Genomic DNA, 25,458 nt, shown 5'->3' with positions numbered 1-25,458 from the left:
AAAGTTTCCCTGCGCAATTTGCTTGCGGGGAAAGGAAACTCTGCGGAACCGTATCATTCGTTGAAAGTCTCCTTTTGTTTTGCATGCCATTAAAAAAATGGCAAAATGCAGAAAGTCAGTAACTTATTAGAGCCCTCTTTACCTATCTATATATAATTGTGGAGCTACGGCAGGGGCGGCGCCAGGGGGGTGCAAGCAGGTGCTCGAGCACCCCCTAGAATTGTCCAAGCACCCCCAAAGCACCCCCTGGAGTGAACTGACTTCAGGCGTCTAAAAGACGCCAAGTCAGTTCACACAGCGGCAGCCGGCAGCACGGAGCAGCAGGCAGGGCTACGGTAAGATGGCCGCCCGGAGCCCTGTTCTGCAGACTTCGAGTCTGCAGTGCATGGCTTCGGGCGGCCATTTTCCCGTAGCCCTGCTCTCTGCATGCAGGCAGGAAGTCTCGTCGTGAAGGAAGAGGATCGTGGGCGCGCGGGCGCTGCGCGCCACAATGAGGTCAGGACTCGGGACAGGAGGTCGGGAAAGAAGGTCTTCTGGCTGTAGGTGAGTAAATGGGTTTTTCTTTTCTTTTTCAGGTGATGCTGATTGTGCATATTGGGGTCATATCTGCTACGGATTGTGCATATTGGGGTCATATCTGCTACGGATTGTGCATATTGGGGTCATTTCTGCTACCGATTGTGCATATTTGGGTCATTTCTGCTACCGATTGTGCATATTGGGGTCATTTCTGCTACCGATTGTGCATATTGGGGTCATTTCTGCTACCGATTGTGCATATTGGGGTCATTTCTGCTACCGATTGTGCATATTGGGGTCATTTCTGCTACCGATTGTGCATATTGGGGGTCATATCTGCTACGGATTGTGCATATTGGAGTCATATCTGCTACCGATTGTGCATATTGGGGTCATATCTGCTACCGATTGTGCATATTGGGGTCATATCTGCTACCGATTGTGCATATTGGGGTCATATCTGCTACCGATTGTGCATATTGGGGTCATATCTGCTACCGATTGTGCATATTGGGGCCATATCTGATAACGATTGTGCATATTGGGGCCATATCTGATAACGATTGTGCATATTGGGACCATATCTGCCACCGATTGTGCATATTGGGACCATATCTGCCACCGATTGTGCATATTGGGGCCATATCTGCTACCGATTGTGCATATTGGGGCCATATCTGCTACCGATTGTGCATATTGGGGCCATATCTGCCACCGATTGTGCATATTGGGGCCATATCTGCCACCGATTGTGCATATTGGGGCCATATCTGCTACCGATTGTGCATATTGGGACCATATCTGCTACCGATTGTGCATATTGGGACCATATCTGCTACCGATTGTGCATATTGGGACCATATCTGCTACCGATTGTGCATATTGGGACCATATCTGCTACCGATTGTGCATATTGGGACCATATCTGCTACCGATTGTGCATATTGGGACCATATCTGCTACCGATTGTGCATATTGGGACCATATCTGCTACCGATTGTGCATATTGGGACCATATCTGCTACCGATTGTGCATATTGGGGCCATATCTGCTACCGATTGTGCATATTGGGGCCATATCTGCTACCGATTGTGCATATTGGGACCATATCTGCTACCGATTGTGCATATTGGGACCATATCTGCTACCGATTGTGCATATTGGGGCCATATCTGCTACCGATTGTGCATATTGGGGCCATATCTGCTACCGATTGTGCATATTGGGACCATATCTGCTACCGATTGTGCATATTGGGGCCATATCTGCTACCGATTGTGCATATTGGGGCCATATCTGCTACCGATTGTGCATATTGGGGCCATATCTGCTACCGATTGTGCATATTGGGGCCATATCTGCTACCGATTGTGCATATTGGGGCCATATCTGCTACCGATTGTGCATATTGGGGCCATATCTGCTACCGATTGTGCATATTGGGGCCATATCTGCTACCGATTGTGCATATTGGGGTCATTGGACGTGTTTTTTGTTAAAATCTGCTCACATTACGTGTATTTTCTTGAGAAAACCTGCACAATTATGTGAATTTTCTGGGAAAAGGGTCACCAAAACTTGGGCCCTCTGTCTTTGCGTTGCACTTTTAAAGGGAACCCGAGGTGAGAATAATATTGAGGCTGCCATATTTATCTCCCTTTAAGCAATACCAGTTGCCTGGCTGCCGTGCTGGTCCTCTGCCTCTTATTCTTTCAACCATAGACCCTGAACAAGCATGCAGCAGGTCAGGGGTTTCTGACAATATTGTCAGAACTGACAAGATTAGCTGCATGGCTTGTTTCTGGTGTAATTCAGTTCACTACTACAGCCAAATAGATCAGCAGGGCTGCCAGGCAACTAGTATTGTTTAAAAGGAAATAAATATGGCAGCCACCATATCACTCTCACCCTGGGTTCACTTTAAATTACAGTTAGCCCCGCCCTCATCCGGTCATGACCACACCCATTTTTTGCCACGGCGCAGGTCGTCAGCTCCCCCGGAAATTGGTCCAGCACCTGCATAGCACCCCCTAAAAAAAATTTCCTGGAGCCGCCACTGAGCTACGGGCTATGGTGCGCCCTGATTTCCTGCGCCGTTTTTGCCAGTTTCGCAAACTGTTTTTGTGTGAGACAAAAATGTTGCCAATAGGGACGCAAATCAATACAGTTCTGTTTAGACGAGGTACACCTTCCCTGGTTTCGTTGCATTACACACACGACTGTACGCGTCTGTCCCATTGAGGTGAGTAGGATATTGTTTTGTTGGACATGGAACAGCCCCTGTGTGCAGGAAGTGTGCTGTGTGGTGATTGGGAGCTGTGTACAGTGTCATTGGCAGTTTGGCACAGCTGATTGGCAGCCTGCACCTCCAAGGGCAAACTGGATTGGGCAAGAAATACGTACGTCTAAAGGGATGCTGGGGTTGTTTTGTTTGTTCTGTTTCCGGACAGGCAGGGGAGACTCCGGGCCAGCAGCTCACACACTGAGGCTGGGGCTCTGTAGCGAGAGGAAGCACCGGGGAACCAACACCGGCCGGTGAGTATGGCCTCTCCGTGTACCGCACCTGTGTACGCAGCACGGAGAATGTACAGCAGTGCTGTGCCTCGGAAACAGGAAGTGCTGCTCCATATTACACAGCCCTGATCTCTGCTCGCCTCCTGTATTGTTTGTGCTCTCTCTGTCCCTCGGTAAAACCGTGCTGGTCTCGGCTTAGCTATGTCTTTACAAAATAGTGCTGCTCTGTGCCTGTATTGTCTATGCATAATAGCGCTGGTCTCTGCTCATCTTTTTTATTATGTGTATACAACACAACACCGCTGCTCTCTGCTCATCCTCTATATTTACTGTATGTATAGTGCTGGTCTTTGCTTGCTGTGTCAGTTCACAACAGTGCTGGTCTCTGCTCATCTTCTATAACGACTGTATGTATAGTGCTGCTTTCTGTGTCAGTACACAACAGTGCTGGTCGGCTGTATTGTCTGTGCATAATAATGCTGGTCTCTGCTCATATCTGTACACAACAGTGCTGCTCATTTTCAGTATGGTTTGTATATATGGTGTTGGTCTCTGTTCAGCTAGGTGTCTGTACACAATACTGCTGGTCTCTGGTTTTCTGCTTATATATTGTATATACAGTTTTGGTCTCTGCTTTGCTCAGTGCCTGTACACAATATTGCTGGTTGCTGTTCAGGGTCTGTACAAAGCAGTAATGGCCTCTGCTGGTTGTTACTATTGTCTGTGCATATGGTGCTTGTCTCTGCTCAGCTGTACTCAACAGTACTGTTCCCTGCTAAGCTCTGTTTCTCAGGACTAAAGGGCTGAGTTTCCATTAATGATTTTGTTAGCATTATTTGCATGCTAATGAAGTTTCCATTGAATAAACATTTTCGCTAGTGTTTTTGCTGTGGAAAAAAACTGACAGTCACAGTCAAACTGACAGCTACACTAGTTTTGTGTCCTAATTGCTTATGATTCTCTATGGCTGCGCATGTGAAAATTTGCATAGGATTTATAAAGGGAGGAGGAAGTTATGTATGCTAGGCACATGTGAAAATTTGCATAAAGTTCACACTTCTTTTTTTTTTTTTTTTTTTTTTTTTCTTCATGTAAAAATTTGAATGCGAATTCTTAAACGTAAAATGCATGACTGTAGTAGAAACTTGGTCTGCAAGTGTGTTGCGTGTATTTGTGGACAGACACGTAGGAAGGTACATACATTACACTTATTTTCCATTCCATTAAGCACTACTGTAGGGGGGAAAAAAAGAATTGAACTTACCCTGGGCTTGTAATGGTCCCCCGCAGACGTCCTGTGCCCGCGTAGCCACTTACCGATGCTTCGGTCCTGCCTTCGGTTCACTTCTGGAATTTCCGACTGTGCCTGCACAATCATGTCATCGCTTCCGCTGACGTCGCCAGGGGTGTATTGCGCAGGCCCCGTACGCTCTGCACCTGTGCAGTACGCTCCTGGTGATGTCAGCGGGAGCGAGGACATGGAAGCACAGTGGTTTTCCGACTTTAAAGCATTGGTAAGTGGCTGTGCAGTTACAGGACGTCTGCGGGGGACCACTAGAAGCCCCAGGTAAGTTCAACTCATGTGAACAGTAGCCAATTCCTTTTCCAATCGACCAATATCTTCCATCCTGCCCAATTGAGTAAGTTGGTTAATTTGACTAGATAGCAGCCAATTTCTATCAATCAGGTGTCCGTGATCAGATTTAGCTGAAAGTGCAGCTGTGAATAGTCTCTCCATTCTTCATCAGGTAGTTCCGCTATGGAACCCCAATGGCTACCTGATGCTTGACTGAAATACCTCAGGTGGGGTGCAGAAAGGGTTGCAGATATTTGGTACAGAAGGTCATCCAGAAAGGAGCAACAGTTTTTATTGCATTAAAGCAAATCTGAACTGAAGGGAAAATTTAGATGCTAATCGCTGTAGAGCGAAGTCTCTGGATGCTCCAGGAGCTTTCACAGTAGCATGCACAGAGGAAGGAGCTGTGCATGTGCAAATGCAGGCCATTATTTTGCCTGCTCAGTGCGACCATGCTTGTACATGGTGTGGAGGAGGGTGTGGTGGGGTGGGGATAGGGACACACATGCATGAAAGATTTGACGTTAATGTTAAAGGACAACTGGAGTGAGAAGAATATGGAGGCTGTTATATTTATTTCCTTTTAAACATCAGTTGCCTTGCAGCCCTGCTGATCTATTTGGCTTCAGTAGTGTCCGAGTCACGAGTATGGGGAAATGGAACGGAAGCAGCAGAAGGGAAATTAAGTGAAAAAGGATCCGATCGACCGGTGATCAGATCCTTTTTCACGCATCCGTTTGCCACTTCACCGCAAGTGGGAAGCGAGCCTTAGAGGCAGAGGATCACCAAGACAGCCAGGCAACTGGTATTGCTTGAGAGGAAATAAATGTGGCAGCTTCCATATACCTCTCGCTTCCGTTGTCCTTTAAATATTTTATACATTTCAGGTATACTTTAAGTTAACATTAGATTTTTGTATTTTATGAAACACACTATCTCTTCACATAATCACCTTCTATTTAATTGTTTATTGTATATTATAAGGTTTTAAATCACTTTGCTGTAGTAACATCTCACTCCTCACCTATGGGTAGAAGGACCTGATGGGGGAAGGGGTTGTCCATGTGAATGCTGCTTAACTGGCATTGCAGTCATGTGACAAGGGGACATTAGGCTGTAACCAGAAAAAAAAAACTTATTTATTGTGGTTGACACTCCTACAGGTAGTAATTTGCCAAGCTGCGTGTTATGTCCTGTGGCTAGAGGAGAGACCTGAGGTTTATTGCAGTGCCTGGGGACAATTCCACCTTGGCCATTTACTTCTTGATGGGTATGGGAAATGGGGAATGCTTGCTCACAACTCAAAATGACTGCTGAAATGTTCCTGACAGCTGTTAACTGAAGTTTGGCTGTACCTTTAGTCCACAGCTGTAATTCATTAGGCATTTTGGGATCTGTCTAGACTTGCCTTAATGTACTAGAGAGCTGATTAAAAGATAAAATGTCACCATTCTAGGAATATGGTGTTGTGATATTGCATTGCTGCAGGCATTCTTATATATTCTCTCTCTTTCAATATATTGAATTAGGTCAGTATTACAGTGGTCAGCACTGTGTGGGCACGTGTGAACTGAGGCCAAGTATTCCGGCATTTGCATAGTGGAGGATGATATTGTCATTATTCATTAGAAACATGCCCACATTAACAAGCTTCATATTACTATTGTCATTTTGAGTAAAAAGATGCCTTGCATGGATAAAAATATGGATCCTATTTTTGGGGGGCTCTGATAACCTTTCTATAGCGCTTTTCTCCCATAGGACTCAAAGCGCTTTAAAGTAGTAGGAGGAAGTATTAACACAACAAAAAATATATTTGTGCAAAGGCCAAACTGAACAGGTGGATTTTCAGTCTGGATTTAAACACGTCCAGATAGGAAGCTGTCCTGATCTGCTGAAGTACATTCATGACTCATCAGTCTAATCAAATATGTTTATAAGATTAGTTTTATTCCTCAGAACTCAAGTATACAGCTATCCACTATTTAAAAAACAAACAACAAACCCCCCCCCCACCGATTTCATGCCCTAAAACTAGGTACACACACTAGATGAAACGCGGCAGAGGCAGATATTAAGGGTCGTCTTATCTTATGCTGGATACACACCATGAGTTTCCGCGCCAAATGCGTCCGTCGATTCGATTATTTCCGAGCATTTCCGAACGAATTTCGATGATTTTTAGGTTGATTGCCATGTAAAGTATGGCAAATCGACCTAACGATCCATCAAAGCTTGAATTGGACATGTAGGAAATATTCGAATCGACGCGTATCGACGGACGCATCGAACGCGGAAACGCATGGTGTGTATCCAGCATAAGAAGCTAATGTGCACAGATCTTTAACCCTTTCCACAAAGTTTTTTCCTAAAGGGAGTCGTTTCTGCTCGGAGTTTTTGGGTATATCTTATTTTAAACGTTTACGGTAATTTAATACCTTATTTGGACAGTTTGGCATCTTCTATTGGTTGGTAGCAGAGAAGAAAGCCAAGGTATGGTAAATTTTACAGCAATTTCCTGGGTGTAATCCTGGCTTGCTTAAGCAAGTTTCGCAATAGGTGGTTTTATGCCTGCCACCCGGTGTCTTCATGTCACTACACACGATGCAATCTTTGGTATTTCGATTGGGAATTAGAGCAATGAAATGCTGGCTACTATTTAGACGCTCCTCCACGTCCATTGCATAGGATGCCATTGATACTCTATGCAACTTTGCAAGAAATGTGCAATGAAATCTGCAGAAAGGAATCAGTAAGGAATAAGCAAGGAATCTGCAAGGAAAATGGAAGGAAAATTCAATGCATTGGTCACTTTCTGGTAGCGCTGATCGCACACTTCTGGTTTAGGGCAGGGGGGTACCACCTATGTGGGCATGTACTCTTACATGCCCACTATACAAGGGGAGAGAGATCGGACTTTGCCCCCCGCAGATGTGCCTGCAAATCTCCGCTGAAATTATGTCCCGCATAGCGGGACATACGAGTGCAACGGGAAATTCGCGATGTCCCGCTATGGGGGATATACGAGTGGAAAGGGTTAGGGATCAAGTTCTGATTCCTACAGGCAACAGTAAGGCCTTGTTCACATCATAAATCGTGAGCACTTGCATTTTGCATATTTGTGCGCATTTCTTTTTAACGCCTCCCGGCGCTTACCTGCACGTTAAGGATTTTTTATAAAGTGCTTTTGCAGAGTGATTAGTTCTCACTTCCTGATGTAATGCTGGGTACACACGTTGAGATTTCCCGCTTGATTCGCGGGTCGATTGGATTATGTCAAACATGCTCGATTGGATTTCGATCGTTCCTGCCGTCGATTTTGCATACTTAACATGAAAAAAAGATCGCAGTCCAATCGAGCATGTTTGAAATAATCGAATCGATCCGTTCGATCCCGCGAATCGAGCGGGAAATCTCAACGTGTGCACCAGCATTAGTCATGAAGTGAACTCTTTCAGCCAGAAATGAATAAATACAAGTATTTATTCACGAAAGCGCTGGGGAAATTGCCATTCAAAGCGCCTTTTCAAGCACTTTGAGATTTCGCTATATCGTCCATTAAGGCAAATTGCCCCGAAAATGGTACAGGCGGTGCTTTGGTGAGCGGATCGGAATCAAACCACTCATATGTGACCACTCTCATAGGGAATCATTGCAGAAGCGCTTTTAGGGTGATTTTAAAAAATATCCGGCACTTAAAAAAACCCGAATATGCTCTAGGTGTGAACAAGCCCTAATTGTTAGCATGTACATAGCTCAGGAGTTCATTCACACTAATGTAATGCAGGTAGCCATTTGTTCTACATCCTAGGATCTCAACCAGGGCTGTGGAGTTGGTCCACAAATCATCCAACGACTCTGTTTATGAAACCTTTGACTCTTTGACTTTGACACCTTAGTCTAATACTTACCAGGGCTGGGAAGTTGGTACAAAAACCTCAGACTACCCAAAATTGCTCCGACTCCTCCAGTCTGATACCACAGGCCTGTTCTCCTCACGTGGTATGTGTACCCAGAGGGTACTTTAGTTGTGCTCAGGAGTGCTTTTAAATTGTCATAAACTATGATATTAAGTTTTGAGATGCGAAACAATGATACACCATATTATTAACACATATTACCATATATTAACCTGCATAAGTCAGGTCAATAACGCTGAACGAGACATTGCTGTGGATTAGAATGTGTGTAGCAGCAGTGCGTTCTAGAAAGTGTAGGACAGTTCACACTGTCTGCTGCCATGCTTTTACTGCAGCAGAAATCCCCTATGATTTCCAGACAGGCCTGTTCACACATGTCCATTAGTGTTGTCCATTGCGGAGAAATCTGATCAGTATGAGTTTCCTGAACACAGATCTGTGTTACTATGCCCCCGATGGCACATTGTGAACCCAGCCTTAAGTGAGAATGTTGGTTGTTTTACATGTCATTTGTTATAACAGCAGCGTGGCTTGCATATTGTGAACAAAGCCTAAGCTGTAGCAACACTTCAGAAACAGAATACAGCTTATGATTACCTTGCTTTGTGGCGAGGAGGAGGGCTCAGGGCTACGTATGGAGCAACACAAGATGGTGAAATGGTGCAGAAGTGAAAGCAGGAAGTAGTCTATGAAAGTCAGTACAGATAACTGAAAGTCATTTGTGAGAAAAAACAAGGACGATTTACTTGAAGAAGGGGTTAGGGGCTGGCGGGAAAATTGTTGCACCGAGTGTTTGGGGATGTTTTTTCCATTCTGTTGAAATACAGCATGCTATTGGTCACTGCGTGCATCAGTGCGATGACATGATCACAGCTGGAAGTCGGAACAAAAGTTGTATTACATATGTATGTATTCAGGTAAAGAAGAGGCTTAATGAAACCTATAAAAAGTGACTTTGCAAAATGTAATATAAATCAACAATTTTAGGCTTTGTTTACGCATCTGGTCTTGAGGGAGAGTAATAGTGTTAAACAAGCCTAAAATACTCTCGAGACCCATACACACTATGCCAGGGGTAGGGAACCTTGGCTCTCCAGCTGTTAAGGAACTACTAGTCCCACAATGCATTGCAGGAGTCTGACAGCCACAGTCATAATTAATAAAAGCAAATGCATGCTGGGATTTGTAGTTTTATTACAGCTGGAGAGCCAAGGTTCCCTACCCCTGCACTATGCAGTGTTCACGATGACCGGCATTTTTTTTCTTTTTAAGCGACAAGCGATCAAATCTGCAACCTTGCAACGTGGGTGCAGGCGTGTGATTTCACAAACGTTTGTCAATGTTCAGCAGTAACGACCGTCACGGTGCATCGGGTCTTTAGGATCCCTGACAAATCCTGTGCAAAGTACTGCGATCACTTCTCTCGTTCACGTCCATCATGTGCGTGTACCTGCCGGCAGGAGAATAGATCGGAGAATGGTTGCCGTCAGGGGACATCACTGCAATCCATCTTCCTGCATTGGTAGGTGAGTATTTAGCTTTATTAGGCCGCTTGTCACACTGGAGGCTGAAGTGGGTGAATTCACCGTCTATCAGCTGCCCCCCATTGTGAAGTGCTTGGTACAGGTGGTTGAGGGGTTGTCTTACATCAGTGTTTGTGGGGCTCATATTTTTAACTGTTCACAAATCCATATCTCAGTTATGTTTTATATTGGATTTCCATACAAAAGCAAAAATCCACACCAACATAGCAGTGCAACGTCACACAGACTAAAAATCATTGTGTTCTGGCATTTGATATGACAGTCTGATCAGCAAAATGCAGCTTTTTCACAGTGACTCATTTCCCCCTTGAGAAAGTCTGCTGTTCCGCCTGAATATCATCCTCCTATTTCAGCCAATGCTGGCTTTTTTTTCTTTCCTGTTATATTTTTATAAAGAACACAAACTCCTTAAAAGGAAACCCAGTTGCACGTATTCCAATTCAGTGTACTTACAAATAACTTCTTGCTGTAGGCTGGCATTGTGCGCCTCTCAAAGATGAGCACATGCACAAGATCGGCGTATATTGGAGCGATAAGTAGCTGCACATCTTACAGCAGTTCAGTATTCTTCCTTTGATTGCTGCAGAACAGAATTATAGCAAACTGCAGCACATTCACAGGGAGATCGCATTTGCTGATGGTAAATGTACTTTTGTCAGAAAATATATTATATTTCAAAAATTTGCCTCGGAGCAAGGTTTATCATATTTCATAAGAGTGTTCATGAATATATTAGTATCACAACTCTACATTCCTCCAGCATACTAATGTATGATCCCCAGTTTTGCACTTAGTGTTTAGTCTGATCTGAAACAGCTTTGTTGTATTTTTGTTTTCTTCTTTTTTTAAATGGCTGATCAGAAACACAAAGCATGTGTGTTAAGAATGAAATGGAATTTACATTTGGACATGGAGCTTATCAGTTTTTTTTTGTTTTTTTTCTCCCTATAGTGCAATTGATTATAGTGGAAATGTTTAAATTATTAAAGAAATCCTGAACTGAAAATGAAAAGTCAAAATAAACATACACAAGTCATACTTACCTCCAGTGTAGTCTACTCCTCAATCTATTTTACCTCTCATGCGTCCTGTTTTTTCCACTGTGATCAATGGAATTCTCCGTCCTCCATTTTGAAAATGGCCATTACCCCATAACAGCTTCCTGGTCAGTACACTGTTAAACTGTAACATTGCCCACTTGAGCCATAGGGAAACATGGACACATCAGTTCTCCTCTCAGCTGTAACTGACAGCAACTGATATATAACTGACAGCAACTGATATATTTCAGTTCTGACAAAATGTTGTCAGAACTGGAAAGGATTATTGTCAGAAGAAAATGGTGAGCTTCTGAGAGGAACTGATGGCAAGGTAACTATGTAATGTTCATTTGAAGTTACCTCATATGTTTATTTTAAATAATTTTACTCAGTACAGGTTCTCTTTAAGGAGGATGAAATTTTGAGGGTAAAGCTCCATATACTATACATCCGATAACCACTGCCTGTCGAGTATCCCAATGTTCTCCCCAGACTCTTAGCCGGGTGCTCCACCCGGCTAGTTTTGGTGAGCACCCGGCTGTTATTAGCTCACCTCCTCCTATTCAGAGTTGCGCACAGAAGCACCGGCCCTGCATTCTCTCATCTCACCCCAACCGACTACTTTTTTCATGCCACCTGGCTGTAATGCCGCCAAGTGTCCGTGTGGACTGTCCCTTAACCCTTTCCAATCCTTTGTCGGACTATGTTCAACATTGGTACTTTCCAGAATAGGTCCAACGTTGGGCATAAAATGCCGCACAGCATAAACCCCTTTAGAAAGTCCAACACTTTGATCGATGCGCCATGTAATTTGGAGAATAAGTGGACACATTTTGGCTCACCACTAGGGATGTCATTGATGGATCTAGTCCAGCGTGATGTCGGTCTGTGTGGATCAAAGTGTTAGACAAAGTCTTTCAGTACCACGCTGCACCTGGTAATTTCCTTATTCAGAAGGGGCAGAGCTACAGCGCAAAAGGTGTATTTGTTATCACACGAAAGCTGTAATTTATCACACAATTGTGATAATGACTCAGGAAGGAAGCTTGCCTAGAGGCTAGACCCTTTCTGTTGCCATGGAGAGGGGGTGGAGGGATGATTGCATGGAGTGGGACGGGTAAGGTGCATAACAGCAGCGTCAGCCTGTGCTCAGGTGATATGATCAGGCAGGCCGGTTGTCTTTCTGGCAAATTAAGGCTGCTGTAGACGTGCTATATTCTCGGCCGACAACTATCTAACATGTGCACAAGGCTTAAAGTGGATCTGCACTCTTGCACAGGACAGAAGGAAAATATAGAGAAATGCACCCCTTATGTATTTAGTTAGTTTAGCCTGTTTAATTCTCCCATATCTGTGACTAATCACAACTGTAATTTGCCCTCTCCGCTGTCAGCTGGTTGCTCGGCAGAGCAGCTAACTTGAGAACACAGGATGTTAACCCTATGTCTGCTTCCATGAAAGCAGGAAGTAGGCACACTGCAGAATTATTGCAGGATTTTGTATCAGTTGTAAAAAAGAAATGTTTTCCTTTAAACATTATTATGTTGTTGCTTATCCTTTAGAGTAGACAGGAAGATCTGAGTTCAGGTCCGCTTTAAGAAAAATGGCAGATACCAGACTACATTTTTCCATTACCACTGCATTACAGTAGGAACTATGTGTGTGTATGAGGTGGTGGACTTGTAGTTCACAGGAAATAGGTGTAGTGCTATTAAAAGCAGTCTGCTAACAGGAAACTACCAAGGCTCTAGATGTTATAAATAGGAGCAGGGCTTGCAGTAAGCATGGCTACACAATGGGCACAATCCAAATCAACTTTTCTCCAAGGTGATATTTTCTCGTCTTCCAAATAAAATGCCTTTTAAGCCACCAACAAGCAAGAAAATACGTTTGGCAGTACTTTTTCAGTAACTTTTTTAGTACCTTTTCAATAGTGCACTATCTCCTAAGAAAAAATACTGTGAGAAATAGTGAATTGGATCAGGCCCAATGTGTTTTTCAACTTGCCTTGTTCAATTTTGGACAGATTTGATTTTGGACAGATTTTCAAAAACAATAACATTGCTCTTTTGCTCACCACATCACCACTGTATGTAAAATGGGATGGACAGACTGCTACCTGTGAAGTTCTGTAGAGGTACGCCTCCCATGATGCAGCACCTCTCCATTACAATACCTATCCAGCAGCTTTCAGGAAAGGGGTGGAGCTGATGACATTCTCACATTTCTCAGACCTTTTATATGGCAAAGTCCAAAGAAATTAACAACCTTGCACAAGAAAGTACTTTTTATGTAGATTACACACTGTGGTGAACATTTCCCTGTTACTTTTTTTTGATTTATTTTTTTTGTCCTTAATGACCAGGTGCTGGTTGTCATATTCGCCCCCTTGGCTTACCCTAATCTGGAACTAAGATGTGCCAGCGCGTACCTACAGGTGGAAGTCAGTGGTTCGGAGTCTGGTCCTCAGGAAGTGGATTACTGGTATTGCTGCTTTCCTATCTACTAAGATATGTGCCACGCGTACCTACAGGTGTAAGTCAGTGGTTCGAGTCTGGTCCTCAGAAGTGGATTACATGGTATTGTGTGTGTGTGTGTGTGTGTGTGTGTGTGTGTGTGTGTGTGTGTGTGTGTGTGTGTGTGTGTGTGTGTGTGTGTGTGTGTGTGTGTGTGTGTGTGTGTGTGTGTGTGTGTGTGTGTGTGTGTGTGTGTGTGTGTGTGTGTGTGTGTGTGTGTGTGTGTGTGTGTGTGTGTGTGTGTGTATGTATGTGTGTGTATATATATATATATATATATATATATATATATATATATATATATATATATATATATATATATATATATATATATATATATATATATATATATATATATATATATATATATATATATATATATATATATATATATATATTTATATATATATATTTATATATATATATTTATATATATATTTATATATATATATTTATATATATATATTTATATATATATATTTATATATATATATTTATATATATATATTTATATATATATATATATGTATATATATATATATGTATGTATGTATGTATGTATGTGTATGTATATGTATGTATGTGTATATTTTTTTTCATCACCTGTGCATTAATTACAGAGCCTATGTATATTTCTGATGCAGTTAAAGAGACTCTGAAGCGAGTATCAATTTACTTTTTTAAAATGCAGTAATGTTAATCAGTATAGCCGCTATCCTGCGGCAAAACGAGGGGTCTTTACCCCCAAATCCCCCCTGCCTCCATGCGCATCAATCGCCGCATGGATCTCCGCCTCTCCTCCGCCCCTCTCTGTGAAGGCAGATTGAAAGGGGCGGGAGAAGCGGTGATCAGGGCTTAGCTCTACCTCTTCAGGAAGCGCTGCCCCCCCCCCCGAGCTTACAGATGGGATTTGGGGGGTAAAGACCCCTCGTTTTGCAGTGGGATAGTGGCGTTTTAGCAGCGGTTATACTGATTAACATTACTGCATGTTAAAGTGAATTGATACTCGCTTCAGAGTCTCTTGAACCTAGCATCATGTGGGTGCTGTATATTCTGCAATGGTTTGTAGAGTATCACTTTGTAACAGTCTCTGCAGAAGTGTAGTGTAATGTTCCTGACACATTCACACACTCTAGGGGCAATTGTGGTCCAAATAATTTTGCTGTGCTTGCGATATTAGAGTTATCTGTCGCACTTGTGGAAAGCTCACGCGGGCATGGGAAAGATAAGTAGACTGCATGCAGACAGTGTCCTTGGCAGGACTGGAACCCAGGCCTATAGAGGAGTAAAGCCTTGTACACATATATGAGGACTGTCACTCGGAAGGGATCAGAACTCCTTTCCTTGGATGACAATGCAGGGCCAAGGCTGTATAGATGCACTGCTAGTCCTAGTGACGTGTTCTATTGCTATGCAGGGGGTGGAGGGCCGACAGAGCGGCACAGAATGGAGCTGCAAAGAGCTAGCATGGGGAGAACAATGCCCTCTGCCAAGTCAATCCTCCAGGTGGCTAATGCACTGATCCGCTGTATACACGCAAAATTCTCAAAGGCTGAGTTTATTCTTGCAAGTGTATGTAGCTTTAGGATGACTAGTTTGCCAATGCTCTGTCTGTTCAATATCAGGCTTAGTAAAATGACTAAAGCTTTCTATACATAAGAATTCTAAATATAAAATCCACGCAACAGTGTTCACATATAAGGTAACTTGCTTTTCTCCACGGTTCTGTTTTTAACTCTCAATACCATTTGTCAGTCGTCTTAGTCATGAAGCCATTTGAAGTGATGGTTGAGTAACAGCATAAAATGATTTCCATTTTCTCTATTCTGGAGTCACCTTTGCCCCAGGGGATTACTGACTGTGACATTGCTTTCTTGCTCTCTACAGCAGGAGAATGATCACGTGACTCAGAGGTGAAAATTACTGTGTGTTAAGTTACATGCTTGCTTTCACAACCTGATGACCATTACTTGTGCTCATAGAAGTCTCATCACTAAAAAGGATTAAATGCCATGTACAGTCTTTACCTTTAGCTTAAAGCACCCCTGAACTAAAAAACAAAGGCTGAACAAGCATATGTTATAAATGCACACCCCCTGCGGGTTCAGTCTGGCTTCTTCTTTTTGCTATGGCGTCCTGTTCATCCGCTGCTAGTTTCAAAAAATATCCTCCATTTTGAAGATGGCAGCAAATCCAGAATAGCTTCGTAAGTTGGGTTTTTTTGCTCTTTAAGCCGTGTGCGCTCTGCAGAGAAGTAAGGGAACGTTGATGGATCAGCCAGTAAGGGGTGGGAAGAGGTTGCCGACCGGGGTGTGAAAAGGGTACAGACTGGGTGGTACTGGGTGTGGAAAGAGGTCTGCCTCTTCCTTGTTGTCCATACGCAACTGCAGTGGAAGATTTACAGCAGGAATTGCGGGGATCAGGGTGGGGGAACATTATAGAATGGAGAATGCTGTGAGGTTTGTGTCAGGTATCTGTGCATGCTTGTATGTTTACATTGATTACATAACTCGCTTCAGGTGGTTTTTAAAGGAGTGTACAGATATTGAGCTTTTGATCACCAATCAGTCTTGAATGATTTGACTGTCAGTCTGATGTCTCTGCACCCATCAAGGGAGATGAGCAGTAAGCCATGGTGGAAATTTTTAGCCTTGCTTTGTTTTTGGGTGTTGCAGGAAACCTCTTGTTCCTCCCCCTTCCATTGGACAATATGTTTCGTCATGCATGGCTGCCACTGCCTGACTGCAGACTGTTGGCTTAAGCAATCACAAACTGTTATTTCAGCTGGCAAAAACTAGTGTTTGTCCAGGCCTTAAGTCTGCTGGTAGCTTGGCAAGCATCTACAGCAAGCTTCCCATTCACAGGCATGCCCATAGATCCCAGAGAGAGCAGTGTCTGTTGAAGCAGTGTGTATTAGCTGTTTCATCTGAGAAGGATCCACTCATTAAGGCTCATACACACGGGGTACAGCCGTCGCGGCAACCACGTGGCACGCGCGTGTTGCGGCGACAGGTCGCCCGTGTGTATGACGCGCGCGCCCCGAACCGTCGCCCGTCGGAGCTGTCGCCAGGCGATTGACATGTTCAATCGCCGGCTACAGCTGTCGCCGCAACTTCGCCGGAACTGTCGCTAGTCCCGCATGTGTATGCGGGCTAGCGACAGCAACCCACACACAGCACACGGAGCTTCCGGCAGGGGGGAGGAACCTCGGCGACAGCTTCCGCCGCATCGATAATCCCTCTGCTGCCGTGTGGATGCAGAGGGACTTGGCGACGAGCTGTCGCCGAGCTGTCGCGCACACGCTCCCGTGTGCTAGCGACAGCTACAATTGTCCCCTGTGTGTACTTAGCTTAAGTGTGCGATGCAGGGTTTAATGTAGTTTCTCCATTCATTGCTGGCAGGTTGCCATGGATATGCGATGCTCCCTGATCCTTGGCAGAAAATACCCTTTCTGGTGCATCAGGATTTTGTCTTGAGAGCGATTGCTTATCAGCGAACGCTGATCAGATGACTGTCCGTTTGTAGATAGGCCTACATTGGCCGTTTCAGCAAACCTAAGCATCATGTATATGGGTAAATATACATAGAATCGCAGGCTTTCTGGGGAGTGCTTGTTTTTTTACGTGTCTGTGGTATAGAATTTTTCAGCACAGCAGAATAAAACATATATTGACATTATCACACTGCCAGGTTTTGACTTCTTGTATCAAAAAACCTTAAACTACTATGTAAGATCCAACATATACAGTGCTATGTTGTGCATTGATATACAACCTCTATCAATACAGACTTTAAATAATTGTACTCTGAACTGATTATTGGGGAACATGTCAAGAGATGTGCAGGCATCCTGCTCTGCCCAAGACCGGATTTATACTTTTGCGCCCCTAGGCAAAGTATGTTGTGGCTCCCCTTTCTTGTGCCAAAGCAGCACTCCAATTCCATGCACTGCTCCCTCTTCCATGTGTATCACCCATGTACAGTAACCCCTTTCTTTTGTGAACAGCTCCCTTTAAGGACCACTATTGCGAAAAATTTTAAATACGTGTAAACATATACAAATAAAATTATTTTTCTTGCAGAGTAAAATGAGCCATAAATGACTTTCTCCTATGTTGCTGTCACTTACAGCAGGTAGTAAAATCTGACAGAACCAACAGGTTTTGGACCAGTCCATCTCTTCATGGGGGATTCTTTATAAAGACTTCCTGAAAAGGATTGATACAATGATGCTGACCAGCCTCCCTGCTCGTTTCACACTTTTAATGGCAGTTGGACAGAGCAACTGCCATTCATTAAGTGTTTTTGACAATAAACCAAACCCTGAGAATCCTTATGAGGAGATGGGCTAGTCGAAAACCTGTTGGTTCTGTCAGATTTCTACTGCCTACTGTAAGTGACAGCAACATATGAGGAAAATAATTTATGGCTTGTTTTACTCTGGAAGAAACATACCTTTTTATTTGTAAGTGTTTACATATATTTTACATTTTACAAATTGCGCGATAGTGGTCTTTTAAGCATCAGCTTCCTGTTTCATGTTTTACTCCCCATTTTCACCCTCCTATTCCTTATGTAGTAACCCTCTTTCATGACCAGCTGCCTCTTGTCCTGCAGCCACCCAAGGCCCGGGACTTTATGGCCCAGAAATCTGGCTCTGCGTATGCAGTGGGGAGGGGAAGAAGCGAGATTGTGCCTTGCTGTAATGACAAAGGTATTCCCTGCAACTGAAATAGTGACGGGATCAGAGCAATTTGTTGCACTGAATTGTTAACAAGCTAGTGATTTCAGAGGAATGCAGTACAGATTCAATATTCCTTTCTACTAAACAAAATAAAACTAAATTATCTCTTGCTTTAAAAGGTAAATAGAACTTAAAGTAAATGTAATTTAAAGTTATGAATGCACAGATATGGAACCGGCATCCACATAGATGCAGCCAAAGCAAAGGATGGAAGGCAACAGCCATATGGGTTGTATGGACACCAAGAGTAGAGAGGGCTCCTACATGATGGGCAACTGCTGTTCAGATTTTTTTCAGGCAGATCATTCTTTGTACTCTACAGCTTGACAAATGGCTGTGTGGCTTGTCTGAATGTCTCCAGCACGTGCTACAAAGGGAGTGGGGGGCAGGAGCAGGGGACAATTTTGCCACTGCATGTTAATTGGCGAAAGGAGGAGGGGGGGTTGCAGTAATGACCAAGCAAGCTTTACAGGTTTCCTTGTTTTTTTTCCCCTCAATTCACTCTTCTGGAGGCATTTGTCAAGAGAGCCACACACAGTCCAGATGAAAAGGACTGGCTCAGCCAGTTATTATCTCTTTGTCTTTGGGTACGTTTTAGTAAAAAGGCTTAAAATGCAAATGGAATGGAATGCTAGGTACAGTCAATGAGATTTTCTGGCAGATTTACTGTCTGATCGATTATTTCCAACATCTGATTTCTAATTGATTTTCAGATAAATTTTCCATCAAAGTGTGCTTCTAATGTGCCGCGCCCATCGCGCGTACGAGGCACGCGCCCGTCCTCCTCCGGCTCTCCGCAGTGTCTCTGCGTCTGTCCCTGCACATGCGCAGTGCTAAAAAGCACTGACACGGACAGACGCAGGGACATTAGGGTTTTATTATATAGGATTTAAACAATGATGCTGGCCAGCCTCCCTGCTCGCTACAGTTTTTTGGCAGTTGGACAGAGCAACTGCCATTCACTAAGTGCTTTTGAAAATAAATAAATCCCTGAAAATCCCCCCATGAAGAGATGGACTAGTCCAAAATGTGTCGCTTCTGTCGGATTTCTACTACCTACTAGTGCAGGCTTTCTCAACCAGGGTTCCTTGAGGACTCTGCAGGGGTTCCCTGGCATTTTACCCCATCGTGAGGGAAGTATAATAGAGCACATTGTAATAGGGGGTACTGTTAAAAGAAGCACTAAATTGGGGGTCAGAATAATAATGAGCACAGTATAATAAGTGGCAGTGGAATAGGAGGTAGTGAAAATAACAGCCTTGCCTACTTTTTTTTTTTTACAAAAAAAAAAAAAACTTTTTATAGAATTTTTGGCCCTACAATAAAGAAATTCAACAATCAAACAGTGGAACATAAATTATCTTGTTACTTCTTAGAATGACAAGTAATAAACAATATGTAAGTACAAGTACTCTGAAAAGCCGTTATAAGGTAGTAGCAGATGAGGAGCCAAACCTAGGTTCATAGATGTTAGCTTAAAGTCGGTATAATGGGCTCTCGCCCTTCCAGAGGATGGTTCTAGATTTGGATTATGTAATATACTCTGAAGATGGATATCCATTAGGGAATGGCCTGAATTGGTCAGCTCTTATATAAACAATGTAGGTATGTAACTAAATAGAAAAATTATATAGATAGGAAGGGGAGTGCGAGATGGAAGCGAAGATAAAGAAAGAGAAGTTCGAGGGAAGGGAGGGGTGTGCTGCTACTCCACATCCCATTTAGATAGGTACTTACCACCTATTAGTTAGGGGGGGAAGCCAGTGCATAGATTGCAACAAATCTGGAAGTTAGGACACCAAATTAGAGCATGTCCCGTGCTTTAGTGGAATCTCGAAAGTCTACCCATACTGCCCACCTCTTAGTAAATGCTTCAGCAGAGCTTTGGGTGTCGGTATAAAGTTCCTCCATTCTCATGCCATGGTTGATTTCCTTAAAGAGTTCTGTCATGGAGGGTATAGTAGTGGATTTCCAGTGGCGTGAGATGAGCAATCTGTCTGCCACCATTAGCTGAGGTGTCAAGGATTTTTTTTATTGCAGAGGTTTTTCTAGGAAGTAGGGTTAGCAATGTCGTGGAGATTGATGGTTTGAGAGCTCTGCAATAGAGGTGTTTGTGGACCAGGAAGACCTTGGCCCAGAAGGGTTGGATACAGGAGCATCCCCACCATATATTGAAGAATGTACTGGGTACTTGTGAACATCTCCAGCATGTAGTTGGAGTGTCTGGGTTGTATTTAGCAACCTGTACCGGGGTACGATACCACCTAGAGAAGACCTTATAATTTCTTTCTTGGTGAAGTGTGGATATAGAAGTTTTGTGGATGAGTACGAAAACTTTTTCCCACTGCTCTGCTAACGGGGGGTCTCTATCCTATGTGTCTGTAAGTTTAATTAGGTCCTTTTCACTAATGGAGCAAATAAGAAAGCCTTGCCTACTTTTAAAGACCCTGCCGCCTGCAAAATAAATGCAGGGGTTCCTCAAGATCAAAGAATTGTTTGCAGGGGTTCCTTGAGATCCAAAAGTTATTTGCAGGGTTCCTCCACGGTAAAAAGGTTGAGAACGGCTGAACTAGTGTGTGGCTGGATAGTGTACTGGTTAAGGGCTCTGCCTCTGACACATGAGACCAGGGTTTGAATCTCGCTCTGCTTGTTTAGTAAGCCAGCACCTATTCAGTAGGAGACCTTAGGCAAGTCTCCCTAACACTGCTACTGCTTTAGAGTGCATCCTAGTGGCTGCAGCTCTGGCGCTTATATAATGTTATTTGTCTTGTCTACTGTAAGTGACAGCAACATAGGAGAAAAGTAATTTATTACTCATTTTACTCTGGCAAAAAAAGTACTGATCTCCTTAAATTAGTACATATATTAAATTTTTTTCGCCATAGTGCCCCTTTAACCACTTGCCGACCGCACGCTTATACCGTGCGTCGGCAAAGTGGCAGCTGCAGGCCCAGCGACGCAGTTCTGCGTCGCCAGCTGCAGGCTGATTAATCAGGAAGCAGCCGCTCGCACGAGCGGCTGCTTCCTGTCAATTCACGGCGGGGGGCTCCGTGAATAGCCTGCGGGCCGCCGATGGCGGCTCGCAGGCTAAATGTAAACACAAGCGGAAATAATCCGCTTTGTTTACATTGTACGCCGCTGTTGCGCAGCAGCGCCGTAAGGCAGATCGGCGATCCCCGGCCAATCAGCGGCCGGGGATCGCCGCCATGTGAAAGGGGACGTCCTGTCACTGGCTGCACAGGACGGATAGCGTCCTGTGCAGCCCGGATCACCGGGGGGGAAAGGTAGGAGAGGGAGGGGGAGAATGTCGCCGCGGAGGGGGGCTTTGAGGTGCCCCCCCCCCCGCAACTAGCCTGCACGCAGGAGCGATCAGACCCCCCCTGCACATCATCCCCATACGGGGGAAAAAGGGGGGCGATCTGATCGCTCTGCGTGCACCCTGATCTGTGCTGGGGGCTGCAGAGCCCACCCAGCACAGATCACAACAAACAGCGCTGGTCCTTAAGGGGGGGGGGGTAAAGGGTGGGTCCTCAAGTGGTTAACGTATCGGTATGGTTTTGGCATGTGGGAGGAAATCTGAATGCATGGAGGAAACCCACGCAGACTCAGGGAGAACATACAAATTCCCTACAGCTGCCTGGAATTTGAGCCAGGGACTCAGTGCTGCAAGGCGGAAGTGCTATCCACTACGCTGCCATGCTGCCCAGCTATGCCGCATACTGTTGAGTAGATTAATTTAATGACCATATAAAATTCTTCTAACAAAGTCCTTTCTTGTACATTTGCATGTCAAAATAGAGATGCATATCTTCCAGTTACAAGCTGTTGCTACCGTAGCAGCAAATGCATATCCAAGTGAACATTCTACAGATTGCTGAATTACCGTAATTTGGCGGTCTAGTGCCGGGGTGGACAAATCTGTATAGAATTCAGGAATCATTCTGTGGAGTCTAGGAGCAAACAAAAAATGTATATGAACCAGCTCTGTTGACAACAGAAAGAGTCAATTCAACCATTGGGCAGTTAAGTATTTATGAAGGGCCTAGATTGCCTGTCTCCAGGGATTTGTCCAGCCCTTCTGTAGTGGGTCACTGTGTACATTTCTGATAGTAAAGTTGTGTACACACGCACTATGGCCGCCGTTCAGAAACAGACTTAGCAGTCCGCCGACAGCGCGTTCATACGCACTACTGTTGGCTGAACATCCGCACAGCGAGAGGGTCTGACGGACCCGTCGTTGCCGGATGAAATGCGTGTGTACGCACCTTAAAGAGAACCTGAACTGAAAATTAAAAGTCAAAATAACCATACACAGGTCATACTTAACTCCTGTGTAGTCTACTAATCAATCTCTCTCCTATTCTGCATCCCATTTGTCCACTGTGATCAATGGATTTCTCTGTCCTCCATTTTAAAAATGGCCATTACCCCATAACCGCTTCCTGGTCAGCACACTGTTAAACTGTAATATCACCCACTTGAGCCATAGGGAAACATGGACATTGCCTTGCACATTCAGTTGTAACTGACAGCTGCTGATATATAACTGGTATATTTCAGTTCTGACAAAATATTGTCAGAACTGGAAGGGATCACTGTAAGAAGAAAATTGTGAACTTTTGAGAGGAACTGGCGGTGAGGTTAGTATGTAATATTCATTTGCAGCTACGTCATGTGTTTATTTTAAATAATTTTCCTTGCTTCAGGTTCCACACTAAACTTTCTTCTGTTAACTCTTTTCACTGCAAATACCATACTGTGAAATACTGACTGTATTCTCCCTGATGCAGCTGAAATTCTTACCTCTTAATTGTGGCCTTCCTTATCTTTTGTTTATTTTTGTTGACGTCATCTATGGGATTTAATTGGTCACTTAAAGGCAGCCATACACTGGCCGATGTGCCATCAGATCGACCAGCTGACAGATCCCTATCTGATCGAATCTGATCAGATAGGGATCGTATGGCTGCCTTTACTGCAAACAGATTGTGAATCGATTTCAGCCTGAAACCGATCACAATCTGTTCAGCTGCTCCTGCCGCCTGTCCCCCCCCCCCCCCCCGTATACATTACCTGATGCGGGCTCCCGGGCGTCTTCTCTGCATCTTCTCAGCGCTGCACCCGCTCCATCCCGGCGCTTCCTGTGTCACTCCGTGACCAGGAAGTTCAAATAGAGCGCCCTCTATTTGAACTTCCTGGGTCACTGCAGTGACCCAGGAAGCGCCGGGATGGAGCGGGTGCAGCGCTGAGAAGATGCAGAGAAGACGCCCGGGAGCCCGCATCAGGTAATGTATTTTTCATCGGATCGGCCGCCGCTAGCGACGCGCACTTAACCGCGGGCGATCGAGGGTAATTTCCCGCACGGCGCGATCGACGGACCGATCCGATTTCGGGAGGAAATCGGATCGTCGGCGGCGTTTACCGCGAACGATTGGCAGCAGATTCGATCCCAGGATCGAATCTGCTGTCGAAACGGCCGGGAATCGGGCCAGTGTATGGCCACCTTTAGGGCAGTATGTGGTTTTGAAAAAGTTTTTCTCCAATCAGGAAAGACCGTGTTACCTGACAGAGGATATAAAGTTCAACACAACAGTTAAATACTTTTCCTTCCCCACCATAAACCAAAGTTTGTTTACAACCATCCTGGCACAAGTTTTATCGGCATATTTTTACTGACTCCTGCCACAGTGTGGGTTCTCTCATCTGACTGTATGTGATAGCCTAGCCATTCTGTGGTGAAGGTAGTCTGCTGCCATGTGTTACATTATTTAAAGTATTGCCTTTTGGCTCTTGTCGGTACACACACCACCAAAGACGTTGTGAGGCCAGATGTCTGGCTCTCTTGTGCTCGCATGACACGCGTGGAGGCTGTGGTAATGCAATCAGTATTACAAAGCTAGTGTGCATCAGCGGTTCTATCAATATTCAGATTTCTGATGAAATTTTATTGATCTCGAGTGGTGAAACTGTCTTCACTGAGTTTCAACCATAAAAATACATGTCCTACGTATACATAGTGCATGCCTCGTTTGCGCAGCACGTTTCTGGCAGCGGGAGTGTGATTGCGAGAGGCAGGCCTAAAAACTGCTGATAGAGGGTCCCTGGAGCACAGTGGAACTGTGGCAAGGGACACATAGACTTCTAGGGTCTGGGAGAAGCCCCGGGTAAGTAAAGCTGTGTATGCTATCCAGGACTGTGGAGTCGGTACAAAAATCATTTGACTCCTCAGTTTATGAAATCTCCGACTCCAGGTAACCCAAAATAGCTCCGACTCAACTCCAACGCCACGTCTCCGACTCCTTAGACTTAAGGCCCATACACACGTTGGATTTTCCCGAACAATTTTTTTGAACGTCCCTTCGTTCAGTCGTCCGCACGCCAAATCGGGTGTGTGTACAGTCCGTCGTTCGGGTGATAAGACTGATTTTGAGACCAGTCTTATCACCCGAACGACGGACTGTACACACACCTGATTTGGCGTGCGGACGACTGAACGACGGGACGTTCAAACGACCCGTCCGGGAAAATCCGACGTGTGTATGGGCCTTAATCCTTACCAGAGCTGTGGATTTGGTTCAAAAATCATCCAACTCAGTTTATGAAACCACCGACTCCGACTCCAGGTGCCCAAAATAGCTCTGACTCCTTGACTCAGACTCCACAGTCCTGATTATATTTTCACCTTTATAATACAATACCCTTTGTAAAGCACTTTTTTCCCATAGGACTCAAATCGCATACATATGTCCTTTAAGGCTTCCCAGCAGCACTGCTGCAACCAGTATTTGCTGGGAGTTTTGTTTGGCACTGACAGATGTTTCTGGTCAGGGTGAACTGCTATATTTGGGTTTGTGTGTTGGAGCATATCTATCTTTTTGTACTGTAGAGTTAAGGTAGCCACACATCAGGCGACTTGGTGGCCGATCGACCATCCAATTTGATTATTGTTGCTGCCAATTGCATGCCTAACCGACAATGCTACCAATTTCGGCCCCAAAATTGGTTGCATGGTCGATTTGCACATGCTGCAAGATATTGGGCCAAATTGCTCGATCAGGAACTCTGTGGTAACGGCGTGCAATTT

This window comes from Hyperolius riggenbachi, chromosome 9 (genome assembly GCF_040937935.1).
Source record: "Hyperolius riggenbachi isolate aHypRig1 chromosome 9, aHypRig1.pri, whole genome shotgun sequence".
In the NCBI taxonomy this organism is placed as follows: Eukaryota; Metazoa; Chordata; class Amphibia; order Anura; family Hyperoliidae; genus Hyperolius; species Hyperolius riggenbachi.
This window is presented reverse-complemented; position numbering follows the sequence as displayed.